This window comes from Felis catus, chromosome E3 (genome assembly GCF_018350175.1).
Source record: "Felis catus isolate Fca126 chromosome E3, F.catus_Fca126_mat1.0, whole genome shotgun sequence".
Lineage (NCBI taxonomy): Eukaryota > Metazoa > Chordata > Mammalia > Carnivora > Felidae > Felis > Felis catus.
The window spans coordinates 3,730,229-3,753,390 of record NC_058383.1 but is presented as its reverse complement, the minus strand read 5'-3'; the positions used below and the strand labels follow the sequence as shown (position 1 = coordinate 3,753,390).

At 48.6% G+C, this 23,162-nt stretch overlaps 1 long non-coding RNA gene across 5 annotated transcripts in view; it reads right to left on the bottom strand.

Annotated features, from left to right (window-relative positions):
- LOC111558256 overlaps positions 1 to 23,162 on the bottom strand; it is a 111,692-nt gene that overhangs the window by 25,740 nt on the left and 62,790 nt on the right. For 3 of the 5 annotated variants that reach the window (XR_006591019.1, XR_006591021.1, XR_006591020.1), the window contains exon 5: positions 13,398 to 13,472. The exons of 1 other annotated variant lie outside the window; for it this stretch is intronic. This is a non-coding gene — a long non-coding RNA (uncharacterized LOC111558256). Of the gene's footprint in view, positions 1 to 5,662; positions 6,362 to 13,397; positions 13,473 to 23,162 lie in introns of those variants that run through there. One more of the 5 variants, XR_002738915.2, reaches the window with a different exon arrangement.

Sequence of the window (23,162 nt, the reverse complement as noted above, 5' to 3'; positions counted from 1 at the left end):
GCTTTGGGTTTCCTTTCCTGCAGACCTGACCTGAGCCTTGTTTCTGAAATCCCGCTTCTCCCGCTCAGGCCCTCAGTGCCCAATTACCGCCTAAGAACTTCCTGGACTTCCTTACTCCGAAAAAAAAACAAAAAACAAAACAAAAAAAACCCGACAACAATAATTTCCTTTCCATTTTTCCCAGATCAACTCCTTCGTGGACGCACCCCCCACACTCACAATTCTGGGGCCCTGTTTTGCACAGTGAAAACATCAAAATCACAGCCGGAACTCAGCGACGGGTAGTTTTGTTGTTATTTATTTAAGTGACAGAAGTGAACACTCGGAGCAAGTGTTTTATTTATTTTTAAAATAACTGTATTCTTTTTTTAAGTTTATTTTGAGAGAGACAGAAACAGTGTGAGGGGGGGAGGGGTGGAGAGAGAGAGAGAGAGAGAGAGAGAGAGAGAGAGAGAGAGAGAGAGAGAATTCTAACCAGGCTTCATGCTGTCAGCACAGAGCCAGACCGGGGCTGGAACTCATGAACTGTGAGATCATGACCTGAGTGGAAACCAAGAGTCGGACGCTTAACCGACTGAGCCACCCAGGCGCCCCAGAGCATGTGTTTTAATATTAGCTCCATCTTTTTTGGAGAGGTGACACTGTCCCCTCTTGTCCGTTTGCGGTGGACGACTGGAGGGCGTCTCCCTTGTCATTCATTCATTCACCCGTCCATCACTTTCTCAATCAACAAACACGTCTCAGACTTATGGAAATCTGCTAGACTGAAAGAGGTCACTGGTGTCTTAATTTCCTAAATCCCCTGGAAATCTAGCAGGGCTCCTGAGATCAGTGAACAGGGTGGTAACTGGGGGTTCAGAGCATGCAGGCCACGCTGGCTTTCCCTCAGCATCCGTTTTCCCACGTGGCCCTGGAGGTAAGAATTCAGACGGTTATGAGATTTAGACAACCCACGTCCCACCAAACACGTCAGAAAGAACGGGGTTATGTGGTCTTCACAGACAGGCTAAGATGTTCGGACTCTACGGTACTCGCAGACAGTTCGAGAGAGACTTGAAATTCTCCGTCTCAATATTTCCTCTGTCCTCTCTCCTTTTCCGTAAGACGTCACTAACCCCTGTGGTGACAGGTAGTAAGTCGCATTTCATCTGCTCCGGGTCAGTTCTGTCCTCATTAGGGGCAGGGCTCGTTACATTTAGATTAGTAATATGTTTTCTTTCTTCTCCCAGGGATTTTGTGATTTTGATGCAAAATGTTTTATAAAGCAATGTGGGGCTGAGTTCTGGAAACTTCCACCTGACAGGCTTGCTAGGATGAGGCCCCTGTGGTGTGGACGGTCTCTGTCGAGAGCCCCTTGGGATGAAGCCCTCTAGCGAAAGCCTCTGGAGCCTTCCCTTCCTGGATCCCATGAGTCACCAGGTCGAATGTGAGTCAGGCCGGGAGACCTGTAGGGCGTCACTGATCTGCGGCCATCGGTGTCCAGGGACCCCCAGCATGGCTTTCTGTCTCGTGATTACCCTTCTTCTCCATTTCCCCTCCTTACATCCCCTTTAACTGCATAAAATGCATTATTTCAAGCCCTTGTAATGTTTGCCCATCAATGCATGTCATTACCTCTTTCCCACGTGATTCACTTTTCATTAAAAGCCCCAAATCCCTTATTGAAATTTTGGATTAAATATGTCATTTTGAAAAGTGGGCTATGGGGCCATCGGTGGGGAAACCATTTCTGTTCAACTTTTCTTACTTTCTCTGCAAGTGTGGGGTTTGTTTGTTTTATGTTTTAACATTCAGCCAAGATTTTTCTTTCAGTAAAAAAATACAGAAGAGGGGCGCTTGGCTGGCTCAGTCAGTTGAGTACCGACTTCAGCTCAGGACATGATCTCACGGCTCATGAGTTCAATTCCTGTGTCGGGCTCTGCTGACAGCTCGGAGCCTGGAGCCTGTTTTGGGTTCTGTGTCTCCCTCTCTCTCTGCCCCATCCCTGCTCGTGTTCTGTCTCTGTCTCTCTCAAAAATAAATAAACATTAAAAAAAATTAAAAAATATGCAGAAGATTGGGGAGCCTGGGTGGCTCAGTCCATTAAGTGTCTGTCTCTTGATTTGGGCTCAGGTCACGATCTCATGATCTGTGAGTTCGAACCCACATCAGGCTCTGTGCTGACAGCATGGAACCCGCTTGGGATTCCCTCTCTCTCTCCCTCTCTCTCTCTCTCTGCCCCTCACCTGCTTGGCTCTCTCTCTCAAAATAAATAAACGAACTTAAAAAATATTTATTAAAAAAAAGTATACATGAATATTTCTGTACTCCAGTCTATGGACTTGAAGTCATGTAGGATATTTCTAGATCACGGTGGTTACAGATGTGCTGGGGTTTGGTGAGGCCGAGGGAGGGGTGGAGTGTGGGGCTGGGCTGCTCACAGCCAGTGGGGGTGCCCCTCCCTCCACCCCTCTTCATCTTCTCTCAGTGGCCAAAGAGAGGAAAGTTGAATATATTCACACAGAACTGATATAAATAATAAATAGAAATATAAATAATAAATAGAATAATATAAATATTTCTCTATCTACCCATATCTAGTGAGGTAAAGCAACGTTGTCGCTCTCTCAGAAAAGACCAGATTTATCGTGTATTTCTGTGACATAAATACTCCCATTGTGGTCCATTTCAAGCTGGTTTGGCATCCAGCTCACAAAATTCCATGGTGGTGGTGGTTGTGGTGTGTGTGTGTGTGTGTGTGTGTGTGTGTGTGTGTGTGTGTGTGTCCATCCAGGTGAGTGTTTGTTTACAGGTGTGTGTGTGTGTAAAAGGGTGTATGTGCATCATGGGTACGTTTGTGTATAAGTGTGTGTGTGTGTGTGTGTGTGTGTGTGTGTGTGTGTGAATATGTACGGGATGTGTGCACACACATTAAAGGGCAGGATCCCAGCAGTTGTGTTGGGACATCGAGGTTCCTGGCGCCAGTGGGCTGTGCTCGTTGAGGGGCAGAGTCTCCCTGGATTCATTAGCCAGCTCGGCCACCTGAAAGCTGGGGGATCTAGTTATTCAATGCTGGGGAGCCTCAGTTTCCCCATCTGTGATACAGGGATGATAATGGCACCTATAGTGGGGTTTCTGTGAGGTTGAGGACGTTAATGCAGTTGACGCTCTCCTGTGATATGAGACACCACCGAGCCACCTAGAGTGCTGGCTGAGATTCGTACTTGCTGCGCAGGCTCTTGTCGGCTGCAGAAGTGACGCAAGTTGCCTGGTTTGGCACAGATCTATTTTTTTTTTTAAGTTTTTTTAAACGTTTACTTATTTTTGAGACAGACACAGAGCATGAGCAGGGGAGGGGCAGAGAGAGAGGGAGACACAGAATCTGAAACAGGCTCCAGGCTCCGAGCTGTCAGCACAGGGCCCGACGCGGGGCTCGAACGCACGGACCGCGAGATCGTGACCTGAGCCGAAGTCAGACGCTCAACCGACTGAGCCACCCCGGCGCCCCTAGCACAGATCTATTTGCTGAAGAGCCAGCTTGCTGAATGACTCAGTCCCTGGATTCCTGAAGATACTTTCTGGGGTTCAGTTCTTCCCCCACGCCTGACTCTGTGATGTGAAGAAGACGGTTTTCCTGGAACACTCTTTACTAATCTGCATCAGGACGTATGTCCTGCTGTGACACCTGCCCGTCCCTTGCATTGTCCTTTCTTGGGCCCCCCTCGGCCCCCATTCTGTGGGCACACCTTAAGTCCACACTACCGTCCTATTTTTGTGGAGGGATGTCTCTGTCTCTGACATTGAGACGAGAGTGATGGAAGTTTCTGGGCCTCGTGTCTTGCAGTTTTGGCGAACAGACTTATCTTGAGTTAAGAACGAGAAGGAAACGCTGGGCTTAGAGCCAGACCACGTTGTCATGGCCGCGGCCACACTGGCCAAAGCTCGACCCTCCTGATCCCGGTGGCTTTCAAGAAGCTTGCGTCATTAAGCCAGAACTGGAACTAATGATTATTTAACTGGCCTGTTGGCAGAGTGGCGTGGCCTCTGCACCCGCACCTGCCTCCGCGCACGCTGGCTGCTGCAACAAAATGGCACGGACGGGCCGGCATATACACAGCAGGCGTGCATTTCTTCCGTTCTGGGGCCAGACGTCGAGGATCAAGACTTCGGCGGATTCGGTGTCTGGCGAGGCCACTTGCTGGCTCGCCCCCTGGCACCTCACGTGGCGGGAGCAGAAGGGAGCTGGCGGGGGCGTCTTTTCTAAGAGCGTGAACCCCAGTCCTCAGGGCTCCACCCTCACGGCCCTCCTCTTAGCACCACCACTGTGGGGGTAGGCTTTCAACCTGTGAATCTGGGCGGAGGGGACACGAGCCTCCAGACCACTGCATTAGAAGGTGGCCACGCAGAACAGATGATTCCTTCATTCACGATTCGTTCAAAATCAGCGTGCTCGCGGCGGTGCACCCAGGGCCCAGGAATGCAGAACTGAGCCAAGTGTGTTCCTACTCAGGGGGTCTCGTTATTATTATTAATGCAACGTCTTTAGTGTATATACAGTGTGACAGATGTCCCCATAGGCACTTTCATGAGATGCCGCCAGGTTTTGGGAGGAGGAAGTCAGGAGAGGGGGCATGAAGCCGTGCCCTCCGTGGTCCCATGCCACCTGTGTGGGAGGTGCCCTGGTGAGGGTGTTCTACTGGCATTTCTCCAGCTGGATGTCTGGCCCGCGGGACCTGCCAGTGTACGGTGACAGAATCGACAATCTCGGTCATAAAAAAGGTGCTTTGGGACGCCTGGGTAGCTCAGTCGGTTCAGCGTCCGACTTCGGCTCAGGTCACGATCTCACAGTTCGTGGGTTCGAGCCCCATGTCGGGCTCTGTGCTGACAGCTCGGAGCCTGGAGCTGCTTCCGATTCTGTCCTTCTCTGCTCCTCCGCCGCTCACACTCTGCCTCTCTCTCTCAAAGATAAACATTAATTTTTTTTTAAAAACAAAAGAGGTGCCTCAGTGTTTGGAAGGAGGTTTTGAAATATTGAAAAACAAGGGCAAAGGTAGCCAGCACCACACCCTACTGCTCAGAACCCAGAATTTAAACCATTAATGTGTTGTTTTGATTTCAGATCAATATTTTCTAATATTTAAGGGCCTCAGGATAATGCGATAGAGACAAAGTACCCTCTGTACCCTTCCCCAGTTTCAATCTCTCATTTTTGCTCCCCGGAGGCAGTATCATCATAAATTTGTTATGTGTTTGCCTACTCTATTTAAAATGATTTCATCACGTTTCAATGAATATGTATTTCTATACCATATTGCAGACTATCATTTCATGCATTTTCAACTTTTACACAAGTTATTCGTTATGCATAATATCCTAGAGATTGATTTCTCATTCAATGTTGTGTTTTCCAAGCCACAGACATCTTGACACATATATTAGCTTACTAATTGTAAATGCTGGACGGCATTCTTCTTTCTGTCGAATGACTATTCTATGATTTATTTATAATTTTTTCCCTACTGATGGACATTTAGGTTTCCACTTTTTTTTTTTAATTAATGTCTATTTATTTTTGAGAGAGAGAGAGAGAGAGACAGAGCACAAGTGGGGGAGGGCGGAGAGAGAGTGAGGGAGACACAGAATCTGAAACAGGCTCTAGGCTCTGAGCTGTCAGCACAGAGTCTGACGCAGGGCTCAAACTTGGGAATCGAGAACGGCGAGATCGTGACCTGAGCCGAAGTCGGACGCTGAACCGACTGAGCCACCCAGGCGCCCCGTCCACTTTTCTGTTCTTACCAACAGTGTTGCAAAGATGCCTGTACATCTCCTGGTGGAAGCCTGCAGTTTTGGACCGCAGCGTGCGTGTGCCGTACCAGATCAAGCCACAGCGCTCTCCAAGGCGCAGGACCAATTTACAGAGCTTGCACGTTTTAATGCATCTTTCTATTAAGGCCCCGGTGTCGTCAGGCTTTTTGATTTGCCAGTTAGAGGTGCGAGACGGTAGCTCGTCGCCAGCCATGTGCTGGAGCTGGTCTGGATCCCAGGAGAGCCGATCGTGGCCGGGCTCGGGGATGTCACGATGTCAGCGTGGAGTCGGCTCTGATGGGAGCACCGGCACCATGGAAGCCGGCCAACACCGCCAGTCAGGGTTTTCCTCTTGGGGGGCCAGGCGAGAAGCACTGACCAGCACAGCGCCGAGGTCCGCTTTCCTCCCCGAACCCCGTCTCCTTGACCCCCAGGTGACGAGGTTGAGGAGACTCCTCTTTTTGGTGGCCGTAAGTCTTACACAGGGAAGCTGTGACAGCCGTCACCGTCACAGAATTTAACAAGGTGGCGGCCACCCCGCCGTTCCAGGCTGAAGGGGCACCAGCGAGAGGCTCTCCTGTAAGCAAATTTTAAAATACATACAGACTGCACAGGTCTCTTTACCGAAAGGCTAGGCAAACACATATTTAAATACGTTACTACCCCCTGTTCTTAGACTCCTCTACTATCGAACTCTTTTACAGCTTTATTTTTCTCAGTTAACAGTATTTTTGGGAATTTGTTGTACAGATTATGTTATAATCCGCTTCGTGCCTTTTTACAGCGTCCAAATGCTCCATTTTAGGGGTCTACCACAGTAGGACTCAGTCCCCTACTCATGGACATTTGGGTTGTTTCCAGTCTTTTGCGTATACAAAAAATGTTACAGTAAATAGATTAACGCATGGCCATTTTGCATTTTTGCTAAGGTGTATTAAGGATCGATTGTTGGGTGCAGAGTTTCTGGGTAACGTATAGAACATGTTTGTTTGTTTTTCAACAGCTTTATTGAAGTATAATTTATATACCATAAAACCCAACTGTTGTAAGGGCAGGCTCAATGGTTTTTAGTAAATTAGCATGTTCTGCACCCACCCGTTATCCTGTTTTAGAACAATTCTGTCACCCCCCGCAAATTTTCTTGCGTCTGTTCCTAACCTCAAAGTCAGGCAATTATTGGTCTGCCTGCCATCTCTGAAGCGCTATCCTTTCTAGAAATTTCATATAAGTGAAATTATACAACATGTAGACTTTCGTGTTGAGCATAATGCTTTCGAGTTGCAATTGTCCTGTTTAATATATTAGCAATTTCTTCCTTTCTATTAGGGAGTCAGAGCCCAATGTGTGGATGTATCACTTTTTGCTTATCTATTCACCAGTTGATGGACCTATGGGTTGTCTATTATGAGTCATAATACCACGAACATTCGTGCACAAGTCTCTATGTGGACATATGTCTTCATTTCTCTCGGGTAGAGACGTACGAATGAAATTGCTGGCTTATAAGTGTACGCGTAACATTTAAAGGAAAGTTTTACATTCCTACTGACAGTGTGTGAATTGAAGCCCCTCCAAGTCCTTGCCAACTGACAGTCCTCTCGATTACAGCTCCCTCAGGAGGTGTGATGGGGTTCCACAGTAGTTTTAGCACGCGTCCCCTTGATGACTAATAATACCAAGAATTTTTGCTTGTGCTTATTAACTATTTTTTGGTGAAATGCCTCTTCAAACCTTTCACTCATTTCTAATTGGGTTGTCTTCTTATTATGGGCTTCCTAGAGGGGACTTACATATCATGCAGGTTCTTTGTCAGATACATGATTTGAAAATACCTTCTTGGGGCATCTGGGTGGCTCAGTTGGTTGAACGTCCGGCTCTTGATTTTGGCTCAGGTCATGATCCCGGGGTCGTGGGATCGAGCCCTGCATCAGGCTCTGTGCTGAGTGTGGACCCTGTTTGGGATTCTGTCTCCCTCTCTCTCTCCCCTCTGCCCCTCCCCTCTGCTTGCATGTTCTCTCTCTAAAAAAAAAAAACAAAAACAACAACAAATTTTCTCTGTGGTTTGTCTTTTTGTTTTCTTAATGGTGTCTTTTGGAAAGCAACAGTTTTTAATTTTGATAAAGTCTCATTTATCCCTTTTAAAAAGGATTGTGATTTTGTTGTCACACGTAAGACAATTTGGCCTAACCCAAAGTCACAGGGCTTTTTTCCTCAATGCTTTTTTCCTTCTAGACATTTAGGAATTTAATTCTTACATTTAGGCCTAGGATCCATTTTGAGTTTGCTGTTGTACACAGTGTGAGGTAAGGATATCGACCTGTGCCATCACTGTTTATTGAAAAGGTGATTCTTTCCCTTTCGGTTGCCTTGGAGTCTTGGTGATAAATCAACGGGCTACCCATAGGTGGGTCTGTGTCTGAATTCATTTCTTGCTTCTGTATATCTCTCTCCTTTCAATAGGCTTTTAAATATTCTTTGGACGGGATCACTTTCTTTTTCTTTGAATTGGTCTTTTTTTACTGTTCACTGTAGGGCCTCTTCTTCTTGGGAATCTGGCCCGGGTACCCTTAAGGTTTGGGTCTGGTGAGGTGTTCATGGGTGTCTAAGGCTGTCTTTTGAAAGCATTTTCATTACTCAGCCCACCATTCCCAGTCCTGGTGGGCCCCTGCCCCATGGGACACAGTACTCAGCTGGGCCAGGAACCACCCATCTCCTCCGGTTTGCCTTTCCTTGGAGTCTTCCTAAGACCTTAGAGATGCCTAAAGCCTAGGACCCTCTGCTATACACACCACAAAGTCATGAAGCGTGCATGTTTATGGTCATTATATGCCCACTGGGATACATTCCATCTCCAAATATTTGGGTCTTTGCTCTCTGCCCTGGATGGCTGAGAAACTGCCCGGTTACCATCATTCCTTCATGCACCCTCCCCACCACAGCCCTGGCCTACCGGGGAGACACATGTGGACCAGCAAACAAGTCGCCATAATAGTACTTGAAAGGATGGGGCATCTGACTGGCTCAGTTAGTTGAGTGTCCAGCTCTTGGTTTTGGCTCAGGTCATGATCTCATGAGCTCATGAGTTCGAGCCCCCATCCAGCTCTGCACTGACAGCGTCGGGGGGGGGGGGGCGGCTTGGGATTCTCTCTCTCTCTCTCTCTGGCGCCCTCTCTCTCAAGATATGAAAGGACAACCACAGAAATACGGACAGGGCAAAGGGGTGGCTTCCAGAGAGACTGGTAAACTCTCCCAGCACGCTGTAGGTGGTCAGATGGGAGAGCCTTTGGAAAGTTGACGTGCGAACTGGGTTTGGTTAATAACTAGGATAAGGAAAGGAAGATAACCCCGGGGACAGGAAAGAGAATGGTCTACCCTACTCTGGTGTAGACCAGCAGAGTGTCACCAGGGAGTCAGGAATCGGTGGGATCGTGACTTAAGTGTGTGACTTCACCCCACTTAAAAAGATGTTATAGACTGTGATAAAGTACATATAACAGCTTAGCCGTTCTTATGAGGAAGACTCCGTGGTGCTGAGAGCATTCGCACTGTTGTGTGGCCATCACACCATCCCTCTCTAGAACTCTTCATCTTGCAAAACTGGAACTCTGCCCCCATTAAATATGGACTCCCCACCCGCCTCCCCAGCCCTGAGGACCCACCCTTTCATCTTCTGTCTCTCTGAACTTGACTACTCTGAATCGAGGGGCACTCCGTGATAGAATCACACAGTATTTGTCTTTTCGGGACCGACGTTTCACTCAGCACAACGTGCTTAAGGTTTATCCGCATTGGAGCGGGTGTCAGAATTTCCTTCCTTTTTAGGGCTGAGTTCTATTCTTTGGCACGTAGGTATAGGCCATATTTTGCCTATCTGTTCATCCGTCAACAGGTACTGGGTGGCTCTCGCCTGTAACAGTGTCACCAAGTAACACTGCCATGAACATGGGTGTGAAAATACCCCTTCGAGGCTGTCGTTTCTACTCTTTAGGGTGAATACCCAGAAGGAGAATTGCAGGACCGTATGGTCATTCTCTTTTTAATATTTTGCGGAAGCATCATACTCTTCCCACAACCACGGTACCAATTTCACATGCCCGCCTGGAACGAGGGTTCCAATTTCTTCACATCCTGGCCAACACTTATGGTTTTCTGTGTTTATTTTTCTTTGGGTGGAAGCCATCCTAACAGGTATGTTCACCCCACTTTTGACAAGAGACTCATTTATCTCTGAGCCACTGGATCGTAAAGATCAGCTACAGTTAATGAATTTAAAAAAAAAAATTTTATGACCAAGGACTTGAGTGAGGTCAGTCAAAGCTTGGTTCTTTGCATATCAACAAGTCAGTGAGGGTCATTTCTGGATCGTCAACCACCAGGTGGTATTTTCATTGCAAACCTTGCCAGACAGGTTCTAGTTCACCGGCCGGAGCTCTGACTGACCCCTGCTGCTGCCAAGCCCTGTGCTCTGTGAACATGAGCTGCTCCTTCTGGAACAAGGGAACAGGGCAGCGTACCGAACACAGGGAGGAGGAGAGAGAGCAGGTGAAAGTCAGGGAAACAAGGACTTATTTCTGAGCATTGCCACTGAAAGCTGGAAAAGGTTACCTTTTGGTCTCTCCTCTTTCTTTTCTCTAAGTGAAATTGTGTGAGTCCTTGGCTCCCTTTAATCGGATGAGAGAGTGTTGGATGTTCTTGACAAGCTCACGGGGCTGTTATAAGGATCAAATGAGATTGTAGATGAGCAAGCACTCAGGTCTGAAGTGCTACATCAATGTACGGGATTATTATTAATCTCCCACTGATCTCTTAATACAGAAAAAAAATGTAAGTCTCATCCCTTGGGGTTTCCATGGCAAAGAGATGGCTGTGACTCTCCTCGCCCCGGCCCCGCCTCCCTTTGTCTGCTGGATCCAAAGTTCCGGCCCTGGAAATTTAATCGCCTTTGTGCATTATTACCCATTAGACTTCACTGAAATCGGAGGTTTCGAGTCTGTTCTGAATCGGGCACATGTATTTGTTTTGGCTGGCTCGCAGAATGTTTAAGAATCTTTTTGTTTTGTTGGCAAATTACAGAAGTCAGGAGAGTCCCCGGCCAAAAAGCAAAAATCTGGGTTTCCGACATGTTGGGAAAAATGAGAAGACAGGGCCACGTCGGGACCGCATTTCTACCTGCTAACAAGGGTCCTTTCCCCTCCTGCCTGGCTCGCTCTGGGGGATTGAACGGCAAGTCTGAGGTGAGCCAAGGACCTTGGTGAGGATGGCAAGCTTGAAACCGACCGGCAATCTCCTTGGGGAAGTTGTGAACAGCACTGAATGGGTTTGGCGAATGTCTGATTTTGATGTGTCGTGGTGTGTGTGTCCTTCCTGGGGCCTGGATGTGGTCCTCGTCCCCGTCTCCTGGTGACTTAAGTCCCTCCGAAATGCTGGGAAGCAGTGTCAAGGCTCAGAGTGATTTTCAAAAACTCACTTTCAGGATAAGCCTACATGACGGTTCGGTTTTAAGAAGAAACACATCCTAGACAAACTTGGAGTGTAATCGGATAAGGGGATCTGGGATGATGAAGGCGTCCAGAAACCAATGTGTGAAATAAAAAGTCCTGGGGTGATGCCAGCAAGGTGGTCGAATAAGACGTTCCTCACCCCCAACACGTTCACTCCCCGCCCCCAATATTCACGGACAAACACGTCTTTGTGGGAGCCCTGGAATCCACGTTGGAGACTGGAGCCTCGGCACAGCCCGAGACCAAGGTGAGGATTTTGTGAAGGAGGGGTCTGAACCCAGGCAACTGGTTTGCCAAATGCAGTCCTTGCCACAGCCCCAGAAAGAGCTCTGTGCCCCCAAGAACTCGGCCACGCCCCACTGGGCTTGGCCCTGTCATCGGCACCGAGGGCACGGCACTGGTAAAAACAGACACGTAGACTGACGGAACAGGGTCGAGAACCCAGAAACAAACCCATGCGCATATGGTCAGCTAATATTTGACAGGGAAGCCAAGAATACTCAGTGAGGAAAAGACAGTATTTTCAGGAGCGTTGGGAGAACTGGGTGTTCACGTGTAAAAGACTGAAACTGGACCCCATCTCACACCACTCCCGAGAATGAACTCAAAATGGGTTGGAGATTTGGATGTAAGACCTGGAACTGGTCTAGAAGAAGAAAAGGGGGAAAAATCCCCTTGATATTGGACTTGGCAATAATGGGATGATGTTTTGGATATGATACCAAAAGCATAAGCAAAAAATAAAAAAAGGAAAATAAACACATGGGCTTCCATAAAACTAAAAAGCTTCTGCCAGGGGCACCTGGGTAGCTCAGTTGGTTAAGCATCTGACTCGATTTTGGCTCAGGTCATGACCCCAGGGTCATGAGATTCAGCCCCACATCAGGCTCTGTGCTGAGGGGGGGGCCTGCTTGAAATTCTCTCTCTCTCTCTCTCTCTCTCTCTCTCTCTCTCTCTCTCCCCCCCCCTTCTGCCCCTCCCCCACTTGTGCGTGCTCTTTGTCTCTAAAATAAAATTAAAATAAAGTAAAATAAAATAAGCTTCTGCACAGCAAAAGAAACGATCAACAAAGAGAAGAGGCAACCTACAGAATGGGAGAAAATACTTGCAAATCATTTATCTGATAAAGGGTGAATGTCCAAAATACATAAAGAACTCATACAACTCAGCAGCAAGTTAATAACAATAATCAAGAATAATCTGATTAAATAAAATGTGGACAGAGGACATGAACAGACATTTTTCCCAAAGAAGGCGTACAAATGACCAAGATGTACATAGAAAGGTGCTCAACATCACCCACCATCAGGGGAATGCAAGTCAAAACCACAGTGAGGTCACCTCACACCTGTTCCAATGGGTGTCCACGGGGATGTGGGGAAAAGGGAGCCCTTGTGTACTGCTGGTGGGAATGTGAATTGCTGTAGCCACTACAGAAGGCGGCATGGTGGTTCCTCAAAAAATTAACAACAGAACTACCACATGATCCATCAATCCCACCTCTGGGTATATATCCGAAGGAAAGGAAAGCACTATCCCCAAGACGTGTCTGCACCTCCATGCTTGTTTTAGCATTATTCACAATAGCCAAGACACAGAAACAACGTAAGTGTCCATCAATGGATAAATAGACAAAGAAAATGTGGTGTGTGTGTGTGTGTGTGTGTGTGAGATATGTGTGGTTTATATATATATATATAAAATGGAATATCATTCAGCCTTAAAATGATAAGGCACAATGCCATTGGTGACAACACGGATGAACACTTTGAGGGCATTGTGCTAAGTGAAATAAGTCAGACAGAGAAAGACAAATATGATACGATCTCACTCACATGTGGAATAAAAAAGAAGAGTCAAACTCATAGAAACGGAGAGTAGAATGGTGGTGGTCAGGGCTGGGGGTGGGGGAAATGACCCACTGGTCAAAGGGCACAAACTTCCAATGATGGCATGGCTACGTTCTGGGGATCTCGCGTTGAACATGGTGACTGTAGTTAACAACATCATATTATATACTTGAAAGTTGCTAACAGAGTAGATCTTGAATGTTCTCACCGTCCCCCCCAAACACCATCATAATTATGCGATGTGATGGATATGGTAACTAACCTGGTCGTGGGAATCCTTTCGTAATGTATACTCGTACTTTCCGGGTTGTTGGTCCGTTGTCTTCTAGCACCAGTGCTGCCAATGAGAAGATAGAACCCAATTTGACTTTTGTCAAATTGACGAGATTGTAGGCAATGGACAGATTGTAGGCAATCTGTTTCCTTTTATTTTTGTCTGCTTTTTAGGACTTCCCTTTTATCTTTGACGTTTTGAAATTTCCCAGCGGTGCTCTGTAGGTGCTTATGTGTTTCATGCATTCTGATCAACTTCCAGTGAACTCCCTCAACCCCGATACTCATGTGTTTATTTTAACTGTGGATAATTTTATTAATTTTTTCTCCCCTTCATTCCCACAATTCTCTGCACGTGAAATTCATATTAGGTGGCTCTTGGAATGGTTTGATTATCCAGGAAGGAATTCGTTTTTAGCTGTATCAGTGTACTGGTCACCTGATCTATTGAGTTTTGAGGTTTTAATATCGTATTTTAAACTTCTTTGACTTGTGTTAAGTGTCTGATTCTTGGCTTCGGCTCAGGTTACCATCTCCTGATTCGTGGGATTGAGCCCCCACGTCGGGATCTGTGCTGAAAGCTCAGAGCCTGGAGCCTGCTTCGGATTCTGTGTCTCCCTCTATCTCTGCCCCTCCCCTGCTTACGTGCTCTCTCTCTCTCTCTCTCTCTCTCTCTCAAAATAAATAAACATTAAAAAAAAATAAGTTTCTTCGACTTGTAATTGGTCCTTTTGTAAAACTCATTCCCCTTCCACCTCCACTTCTATGCACATATCTGCTTTACTCTCACAAGGTGTTCTGTATCTGGGGCAACAAAAAACTTTATGAGAAAACAGAAACATTTTCAGTGTTACCCAGTATTTCAAATAGCTTGAAAATTATGCATCCGCAGTTGACCTTCACCCTGGTCAAGTGCGGGAAGATCTGAAGGAAGTAACGCAGCCAGAAGCGCTGCTGTCTGAAAAAAAATTACTCCTGTCAAGGCTAACGTTACCGATCTTGAGATTCATTTTAAGCTGAAGCAGCATGGGACTTACTCTAGTCCCCAAAGAGGGACAAGGAAGCTAAGCAGACATTGTCTAAAAAGATTCAGGAACTCTGCCATTGCTATTCCGACTTGTCACACAGCCCTCTCCGTAAGCCTAATTTTAGAAGCGCTCCTTGTTACAAAACCAGGACATGCTGTTTTCGTTCAAAAAGGAATGACACACAAGTCAGTTCAGCTGCTTTTAATTCATAAAACAGATTTAAATTTAGCTGAGGAAATAGAGATGTTAATTACGGCATTATTTATAATAGCACACATTGGAAACAACCCAAATGGTCAAAAAGAAGGAAAGGAGAAAATAGATCATGCTACATTCAATCAAAGTATATTATGCAGACATCAAAAATGAGAGCTATGAGGAGTCAGTGGCAAGATGAAAAACACTTATATAAGGTTAAGTGAAAAATGGGACGTAAAATTGTATATGTCTACAAATTATACATAAAAATGTATCATTATGCATATGTAAAATACACTTGAAAGTAAGGAAATACAAAAGAAATATAAAATATAAAAGAAAAGGCAATGAACTGGGATGCTTTCCTAAGAGGGAATCTTTTTATTTTTATTTTATTTTATTCATTTTAAAAGATTTTATTTTTTATTTATTTTAATGTTTATTTTTGAGAGAGAGAGAGAGAGAGAAACAGCATGAGGGAGGGAGGGGCAGAGAGACACGGAGACACAGAATCCCAAGCAGTCTCCAGGCTCTGAGTCATCAGCACAGAGCCCGACGTGGGGCTCAAACTCACGGACTGGGAGATCGTGACCTGGCTGAAGTCGGACGCTTAACCGACTGCACCACCCAGGCGCCCCTGAGAGAGACTCTTAAACAGGCTCCATGGTCAGTGCCGAGCCCAAGTTGAGGCTCGATCCCACGACTCTGGGATCATGACTTGAGCCAAAATCAACAGCCGGATGCTCAACCAACTGAGCCACCCAGGCGTCCCATATCCTGTGAACTTTCTATACTTCGAAAAACTTTCTAAAGTTCTGCTGTAGTACTATTATGTGTTTATTTTCTTTAAATTATATCTTCTGCCATTTTATGGGATTTGGAATCACAGGACAGTGACACTTCAGTGTGTCATTTTGTTATGTCTCCATTGTTTATTTTTCATAGACTAATCGCAGTCTGTGTTTTTCGAATGGCATTTCTCCCATAAATCTTTGTTTCTTTTAAACCATAAAGCCTCATTCAGTTGTTTCTAGAAACTTAACCTGTGAAGCCAGGCATAGGATAGTATATGCTATTTGTAACTCAACTTTAAGATTTATTTCAGCCTTTAGTAATTTCTCGCCTCTTTGAGTTAAATGAACGTCCTATTGCTCATGGTATTGATTATGGATCTAGATTCTGGCTCTTGGTTCCACACAGCCTGGGTAGGAGGAAATGTTTAGCACTGATTATGTGACATCACACGGAAAGTCACAATGCGTGGGCTCTGCTTTTAGCTGAGGCTCCAGCTTACGGAGCAATTTAATCTCGCCGTATCAAGTTTGGTTTTACTTGACACGTATTTCACGATGAACCACCCCCTGTGTTGGCCAGCCCGGGACCCATTCCTTAAAAAACAAACAAACAAACAAACAAACAATGTCAGTGGGTAAATGTTCATGGGACTAAACTGTGGGTGATTAAGATGGCGGTTCCATAGCGGTCCGCTTTTGAAAATGTGGCTACTAGAAAAATGTAAAATCACATATGTAGCTTACATTTACATCTTGCGTTGTATTTATATTAGGGCTGAAATACAGAACCCAGAAATCGATCCATATGCATATGACTGATTTTTTTAGCCTTTTAAAACAATGTTTATTCGTTTTGAGAGAGAGAGAAGGAAAAAAATAGGAGTGGGGGAGGGGCGGAAGAGAGAGAATCCCAAGCAGACTCTGTGCTGTCAGGAAATTGATAAAGTGGACTTCAGAAGACATTTAAAACTTCCTGTTACAAAACCATTAAGTAAACAACAGGGATCATTGGAGGGGTTTTTCATTTGTTTGCCACATTTGTAATATGTAGATTTTACAAAGGGCTCTGGTGATACATATCTTGTTACAGCTCGATGATAAGAAGATGAATTGCCAAATATTTGAAAAGACAATTCACAAAAGGTGATACTGTTGGAAGACAGCTCCTCACGGGTTTCTTGTATTCCTGCACGGTCCAGGCCACCTGCACAAAGAACGCGCTGGAATAGCAAGCCCGTGCTGGAAGCGAGAGACGCTCCCACCAGAGAAATGTAGAGAAATACCTCCCTGGTGATGTCTCCAGATAGGAAAGATAAAATCTCCTTCCCCTTCTTGAAATAATTTGCTTACGTTCCGGGGGAGCGAATAATCTTTCTCTTCAGAGAGGAGGACAAGCAGGTACGCCAGCAGCTTCACGAAAGTTCAGAGGCTTTTGACTTTAGAGTCCTGTGGCGACTGCACCCCACTGCACGTACGGATCACCTGGCCCTCGGTGCCTGGCCCTGTGGGGATTAGGGAAGCACACAGGATGCTGCTCTGTTTATCGTTCTTGCTGTGAGTAGTAACCCCTCCCTGTCTCTAACCCAGGGGTCTTGTGTCCTTCTGCTAGGATATGGATATAAAATTCTGGCAAACCAAGCACTTGGGATGCAAGTTCGGTAAAATCCCAGGCCCTTCCCAGATTCGGACTTAACACTTTTGGCAATGAGGCTGGGGTGCTGGGCTTCTGGACGAGGCAGATGAGGGCCCTGAAGACCAACTGGGGGGACCTGAGGGAAGTTCAGGAGAACTGGTACTTGACACAGTGACCATCCTGTATGGTCAGGCGGGTGACACGGTGTCCTCTGGTTTATTGCCCGCAGATAGGATGGTTTGGAGGTGGCCGTGGCGTGGAAGCAAGTAGCCCACATGGGGTTTTGGGTGTTGCCCTCTCCTGCAGGTAGAGGGAAAGGGTTGTACGTCCCAGGGCCGGCAGAGGGCTTTGGGTGGATTGTGGACATTGGGAGACCGGTCGGTTGAGCCACAAGCGGTGGTCGTGCTGTTGAAGCCTGAATGCCAGAGACTCGTTCTCCACGTCGCCCTCTGCCCCTCGGTGGCTTTCGGGGTTCAGGGTGGGGCCGAGGTCTCCTCGTGCCAAAGGAGGACTGGAAGCCTGGACATTCTGTGAGGAGAGCATCTCAACTTCTCTTTCTCTGTTGGCCACGGGTACCTGGGTCACCGCCGTACCTGGTCCTGCGGGGGAAGGGGCACCGGGCGTGGTGGGGGAGGAGGGAAGGTACTGTGACGGTTTATTTCACGTGTCACCTAGGAGGCTGGTTTTGGATGAGATTCACATTGAAAGTGGTGAACGCTGAGTAGGCGGGCCGCCCTCCAAATGTGGGAAAGCTGTATGTGCAGAACCGAAGCGCGTTAAGCCCCTGCCGTTCGCTGCCATCGATGGATCGGCATCTTGCGGGAATGCCTTCAGCTGCAGGGGACAGACCGAGCATGAAGACATTGCTAACTGCGGTCCCTGGGCTCCAAAGGGAGGCAGGCTTCCCCAGGAGGACCTTTGGGGTTTTGGACTTGTGGCTTTGGCTTGCCTACTGGATACATGACTTTTGAAAAGCAGCTATTAATACCTTGCTACTGACCTTTTTCTGAAACTGAACGTCTGACCTGTAGATGTCTGGGATTCTCTGCCCGACATTCCTATTTTGGGGGGAGTGAGGAGCCCTGAAGACAGCAGACGGTCTTGCATGAGAACGTGGCCGCCGGTCTCCCACTCCGCTACCTTTAGCAAAGGAGTCGCTGGCTCTTTTGGGGCCGTTCATTCACAAAATTTCCCCCAAACACCTGTGCTTGGCTAAGCTGACACCCGCCAGTGTCTCACAGGGGAACACGGCCTCGGCATGGGCCGTGCAGGCTGAGCACGGACAGGTCTGTTCCACCAGCGAGGGGAGCTCAGACTCTCAGACCAGGGCAGATTAAGGACACCCCGATTTCAGGTCATGAACTGTGGAAACAGATCATGATTGCTGAGTGAGCTGGCTGGGTCCCTCCCGGAGGTGGGACAGGGCGGGACAGGGTTCCTGCCGTGGATGGTAAGGTCTGCGTTCACCGGGCACTCGCTGTGTTCTCCGAGGAGACCCACGGGAAGCACGTGGTGGACGGGGCTTGAGACCTGTCTTCAGTATTTCACAAACAAGGCCGTGTGAACATCCAAGGGCATGACTTCTGTGCGTGAGGGGAGGTGTGCATCCAAAGAGACAGAGCTCTGGGGTTGCAGGGTGTGAGAATTGAAAACCTTTGGAGACGCTGATAAATTACCTTCCAAAGCAGGATAAAATGTGCTCTTTTTCCTTGTGCTTTTCAGCCTATGGCTTAAAATATATTTTCCTAAAACGTAGAGTGTCTGGCTTATGTTTCATAACAGTGTTTTCATTTGAAAAGCTCTAGTGCCGCCTAGCACCTGATACGTCGTTTTCCACTCGGAAACACTTCCCGAGCACCTACTCTCCGCCGGGTGCTGTCCTAGATGTGAAAATGCAGCCGGAAGCAAAACAAAGCCCCTCTCCCTCGGAGCTCCAGATGGGAGTGGGTCAAGTCAGCAGCACAACGCACACTAGCGGAACGGAGGTCAGGCAGTGGCGGGAGCCAGGAAGAGAAGTAGATGCGGTTGAGGGGGTGGGGAGTGCAAGGGGGTAGGGGGCACAGTCTTCTCTAATGTGGTGCCATACGCACTCAGAGCAGTACATGTCCGGGAGAGTCCACATAAGTGGCCCCAGCCAGAGGCCGTGGATGGAGGACCATGGATTTGGATGGACCCCAGACCCCTCCTGGACCAAGCTGACGAAAGTTGCCAGACCAGGGAGCAATAGGGCTTTTTTTTTTTTTTTATGCTTATTTATTTATTTAGAGAGAGCGAGAGTGAGCGAGAGCATGTACGCAGGGGAGGGGCAGAGAAAGAGGGAGAGAGAGAATCCCAAGTAGGCTCCACTCTGTCAGCACAGAGCCCGACGTGGGACTCGACCTCACGAACCATGAGATCATGACCTGAGCCGAAATCAAGATCGACGCTTAACCGCCTGGGCCCCACAGGTGCCCCACAATAGGGCCTGTTTTAACCAATGGTGTACACACCGAGGGGATCATTCTTTCTGTCCACGGCAGAAGTTGTCAATTGTTTATCAGCAACCCCCTGTCTGGGATTTAAACCTTGCCTTTCCGCTCAGGGCTTTTCCTCATGGGCACACTCTCCTCTGCCTTTTGAACAGACTCGACTTTGTGCATTTTATTTAAGCTCTGATTAGTCTTTGTTTTCATTTTTGACGGTATCCATGCCGATCTAAATAAAATAAAGACACAAAGAGTCAAAGATGTGAAAGGGTCAGAAGTAATTTTTATTCATCTGCAAAGCCTTGCACGGAGGATTAGCTTAATTTCGGTGTCTTTGTTGTCTGTGGCCTCTGAGTACTCAGCGGCTGATCCCTGCTGAAACGTGGTGCCCCGGTGGGCTCCCACCCCGGCGGCCGTGCCATCAAAGATGACCACCAGCAGAAACTAACTCCCCAAAGGCTTTCCAAGCAGGTCTCTCAGACAGTGGAAGGCCAGACAAATGTCTCCATGACACTCAGGAAACCGGAGAGAATTTACTTTCCAAAAGAGCAGGTGAACCGCTAGAGGTTTGCGCTGGGCTTCCAGCTGTCTGGGCTTCGGAGGCACGTCATTCTGGTGCTGACGGAGCCTCCGTGAGGCTACTCCGGATGCCCGGTGAGTGGAAACGCACGGAGCCAAGAGCTGAGCCATGATTCGACAACGTTTGCTCACGACGCTGAAGACGGCAGTGAACGTAGTATCACTTGGGGCACAGATGGTGTCCTCGTGGTCTCCAGTATTATACTGTGCTCTTCAATAAGGTACGACATGGAAAATACTGTCTGATGCCTCGTACTTCTAAGTGGAATGTATATACTATGCTGCACTCTGATGTTACTTAATTTTGATGTGTTATGTTATGTTTATAACTTGATGATGTGATATAACGTGACACAACATGGCACAACATAATATAATATGACACAATATGATATTCGTAGGATTACTTGGTTGTTTGGGCATCTCGATCCTTGGAGGAAGAGCTTTAAATCAGACAGAAAGAGCAGAAATCCAATTTGATTGTTAAATAGCTGGGATTTAATCCACCCAAACTTTCCTCGCTAATTAGGCTGGAAGTGTGCTTCTTGAGCTCTAATGAGCACATAAATCGATGGTGATCCTGTTTAAGATGCGCAGTCTGGTTCAGAGCGTCTGGGGCGGGCCCTGAGAACCTGTGTGTCTGACCGGCTCCCGGGGGGGCCGGATGCCGCGGGCCCGTGGACCACATGCTGAGCAGCAGGGACTTGTGCGTCTCCGTGGCCAGCCCGGAGACGCCGTGTGCCTGGTGTGGGTCCTGCGGGTTGAGATCTCTCTCTGCAGCCAGGCAGACCCTCTGGAGCCAACAGCAGCCCCCACTGTACTCCAGCTGTTCTGTTTTTCTATGCGTTACACCAGGCCAAGAACCAGCGGAACCATCTGTATCGTCAAATTCTTTGGATTTCAAGGGACAGAAAACCACAATCCAAGATGATTTTGACGAAAAGGAGGCATGGGTTCCTGCATTTGGAGTGTCTGGGAACAGGCCTGGCTTGAAGCATTTAAGTGGTGTCACCTGGACCCAGTGTTTCCCCACATTCTCCGGGGTCCACGTGGCACCAGGAAGGGGCTGGCTCCCTTGTGTCCACACGAGCGTGGGCTCCTATCCTTCCGTGACGGGCCCCAAACAGCTGGCCACGTCGGACCTCACGTCCTCCGAGCTCCAAGCTCTGACCCAGAATCTTAGCGGTGTGTTGTTGCATCTGATTGGCTCCTGTTGGGTCACATGTGCCCATGACTATACAAATCACAACTGTCAGCGGGGTGCCTGGCTGGCTCAGTCAGTAGAACATGTGACTCTCCTTCTTTCTTTCCTCTTCTCCCTTCCCGTCCCCTCCCCTCCCCTCCCCTTCCCTTTCCTTCTCTTCCTTCTTTTATGTTTATTTATTTATTTTTGACAGAGAGAGAAAGAGAGCCAAGTGGGTGAGAGGCAGAGAGAGGAGGACAGAGGATCCTGTGCTGACAGCAGAGGGCCCGACGCGGGGCTCGAACTCAAGAACCTCGAGATCATGACCTGAGCAGAAGTCAGATGCTTAACCGACTGAGCCACCCAGGCGCCCCAGAATGTGTGACTCTTGATCTCAGGGTTATGAGTTCGAGCCCCACGTCGGGCACAGGGATAACTTGAAAATAAAATCTTAAAAAAAAAAATCACAATTGTCAGCGATGGTGATTGAATTGTGTCCCCAAAGAGATGTCGAAGCCCTAACCCTTAGTAACTGTGAACGTGACCTTATATGGACATAGAGTCTTTGCAGATGTAATTAGTCAAGACGAGGTCTCGAGGGTGGCCCAATGACTGGTGTCCTCATAGAAAGGGAAGTTTGGGCACAGGGACCAGAGGGCACACAGGGAGAAGGCGGAGATGGGGGGATCCCTCCACAAGCCCAAGAAGGCCCAGGGTTGATGGCAAACCACCCGCGGCAGGGAGAGAGGACGGAGCAGATGCCCCTCGCAGCCTCGCAGGACCCAACCCCGCCACCCTGCCCTCAGACACCCGGCCTCCAGACCGGGAGAGGGTAGGTGCCGCGGAGCAAGCCACAGGCTCCGTGGCCTCTGTTTTGGCGGGCTCAGGAGACCAATACCACGGGGCAGCGCGGGACCCACCACGCTTTCCCAGCACTGTCCTCCGCTCCGTGCCCACCCCCGTGCCCACCCCGGGCGGCCCTTCCTTCTCCCCTCTGCGCGCTGCCCTGCTCCTTCAAGCGGCCCGTGAGGGACGCTCACCACGTGCTGATTGTCCACCCGGAATCCCCGGGGGCCAGGGGGCAGCTAGGACAAGTGCCTTGGAGGCCCGAGTCTCGGGAAGCCGGCCCGAGCCGTCCCGTCCTCAAGCCCCCCTCGTTTGGGGTGCTCAGCTCGAAACCTTAGCACTCGCTCCTCGCGGCACTGCCTGGACCGTCGCCTCCTCTCATGGCGGCTGCAGCCAGGCCTGGGAGCGGAGGGCCTCCATCTCGCTCGGGCCCCATAGGCGCACCAACTGCCAACTGGGGTCTAGATTTGGGAGGAGAAAGCTGAGAGCTCCTCTGTGGCCTGTGTGTCAGGAGAGGGACCCGTTGACCCACGACCTCTTTCCTCTCCACATCCCGCCACTGTTCACGTTTGTATACGGCCCGACGTGCCTCGGCGCGGTTCCCGAGAACGTTAGGAGGCAGAACCGCTCCTGCTTTTCCGAGAGGTTTAAAGCGAGGAGTTGTTAGCGGGAGCGCCGGCTGTTCATCAGCCAGAGGGAAGTGCGGGCACCGCTCCGGGGCTGGTGCTGTGTGTGACAGCTCGCCCGCCAGCCCCCTGCCTGCTGCCGGCCACAGGCCCCTGCCACGGGTCTTCTCAGGCTGAGGGACAGGGGCTCCGGTCTTGCTCAGCCCGTAGGACTCTGGCCACCCGCGTGGCTGGCGAGTCCCTCTGTGCAAGTCCCAGGGCTCTCCCCCGGCTCCGGCTGCCAGGACTGGGAGACGAAAAGCTTACGCTAACGGTGGGGAGGGCCCTCCCTCTCCAAAGAGCCTTGAAACAGGATAAGAACTCGGTCAACGAAACGTCAGATCGGCGTTTTATTTGCCCAAA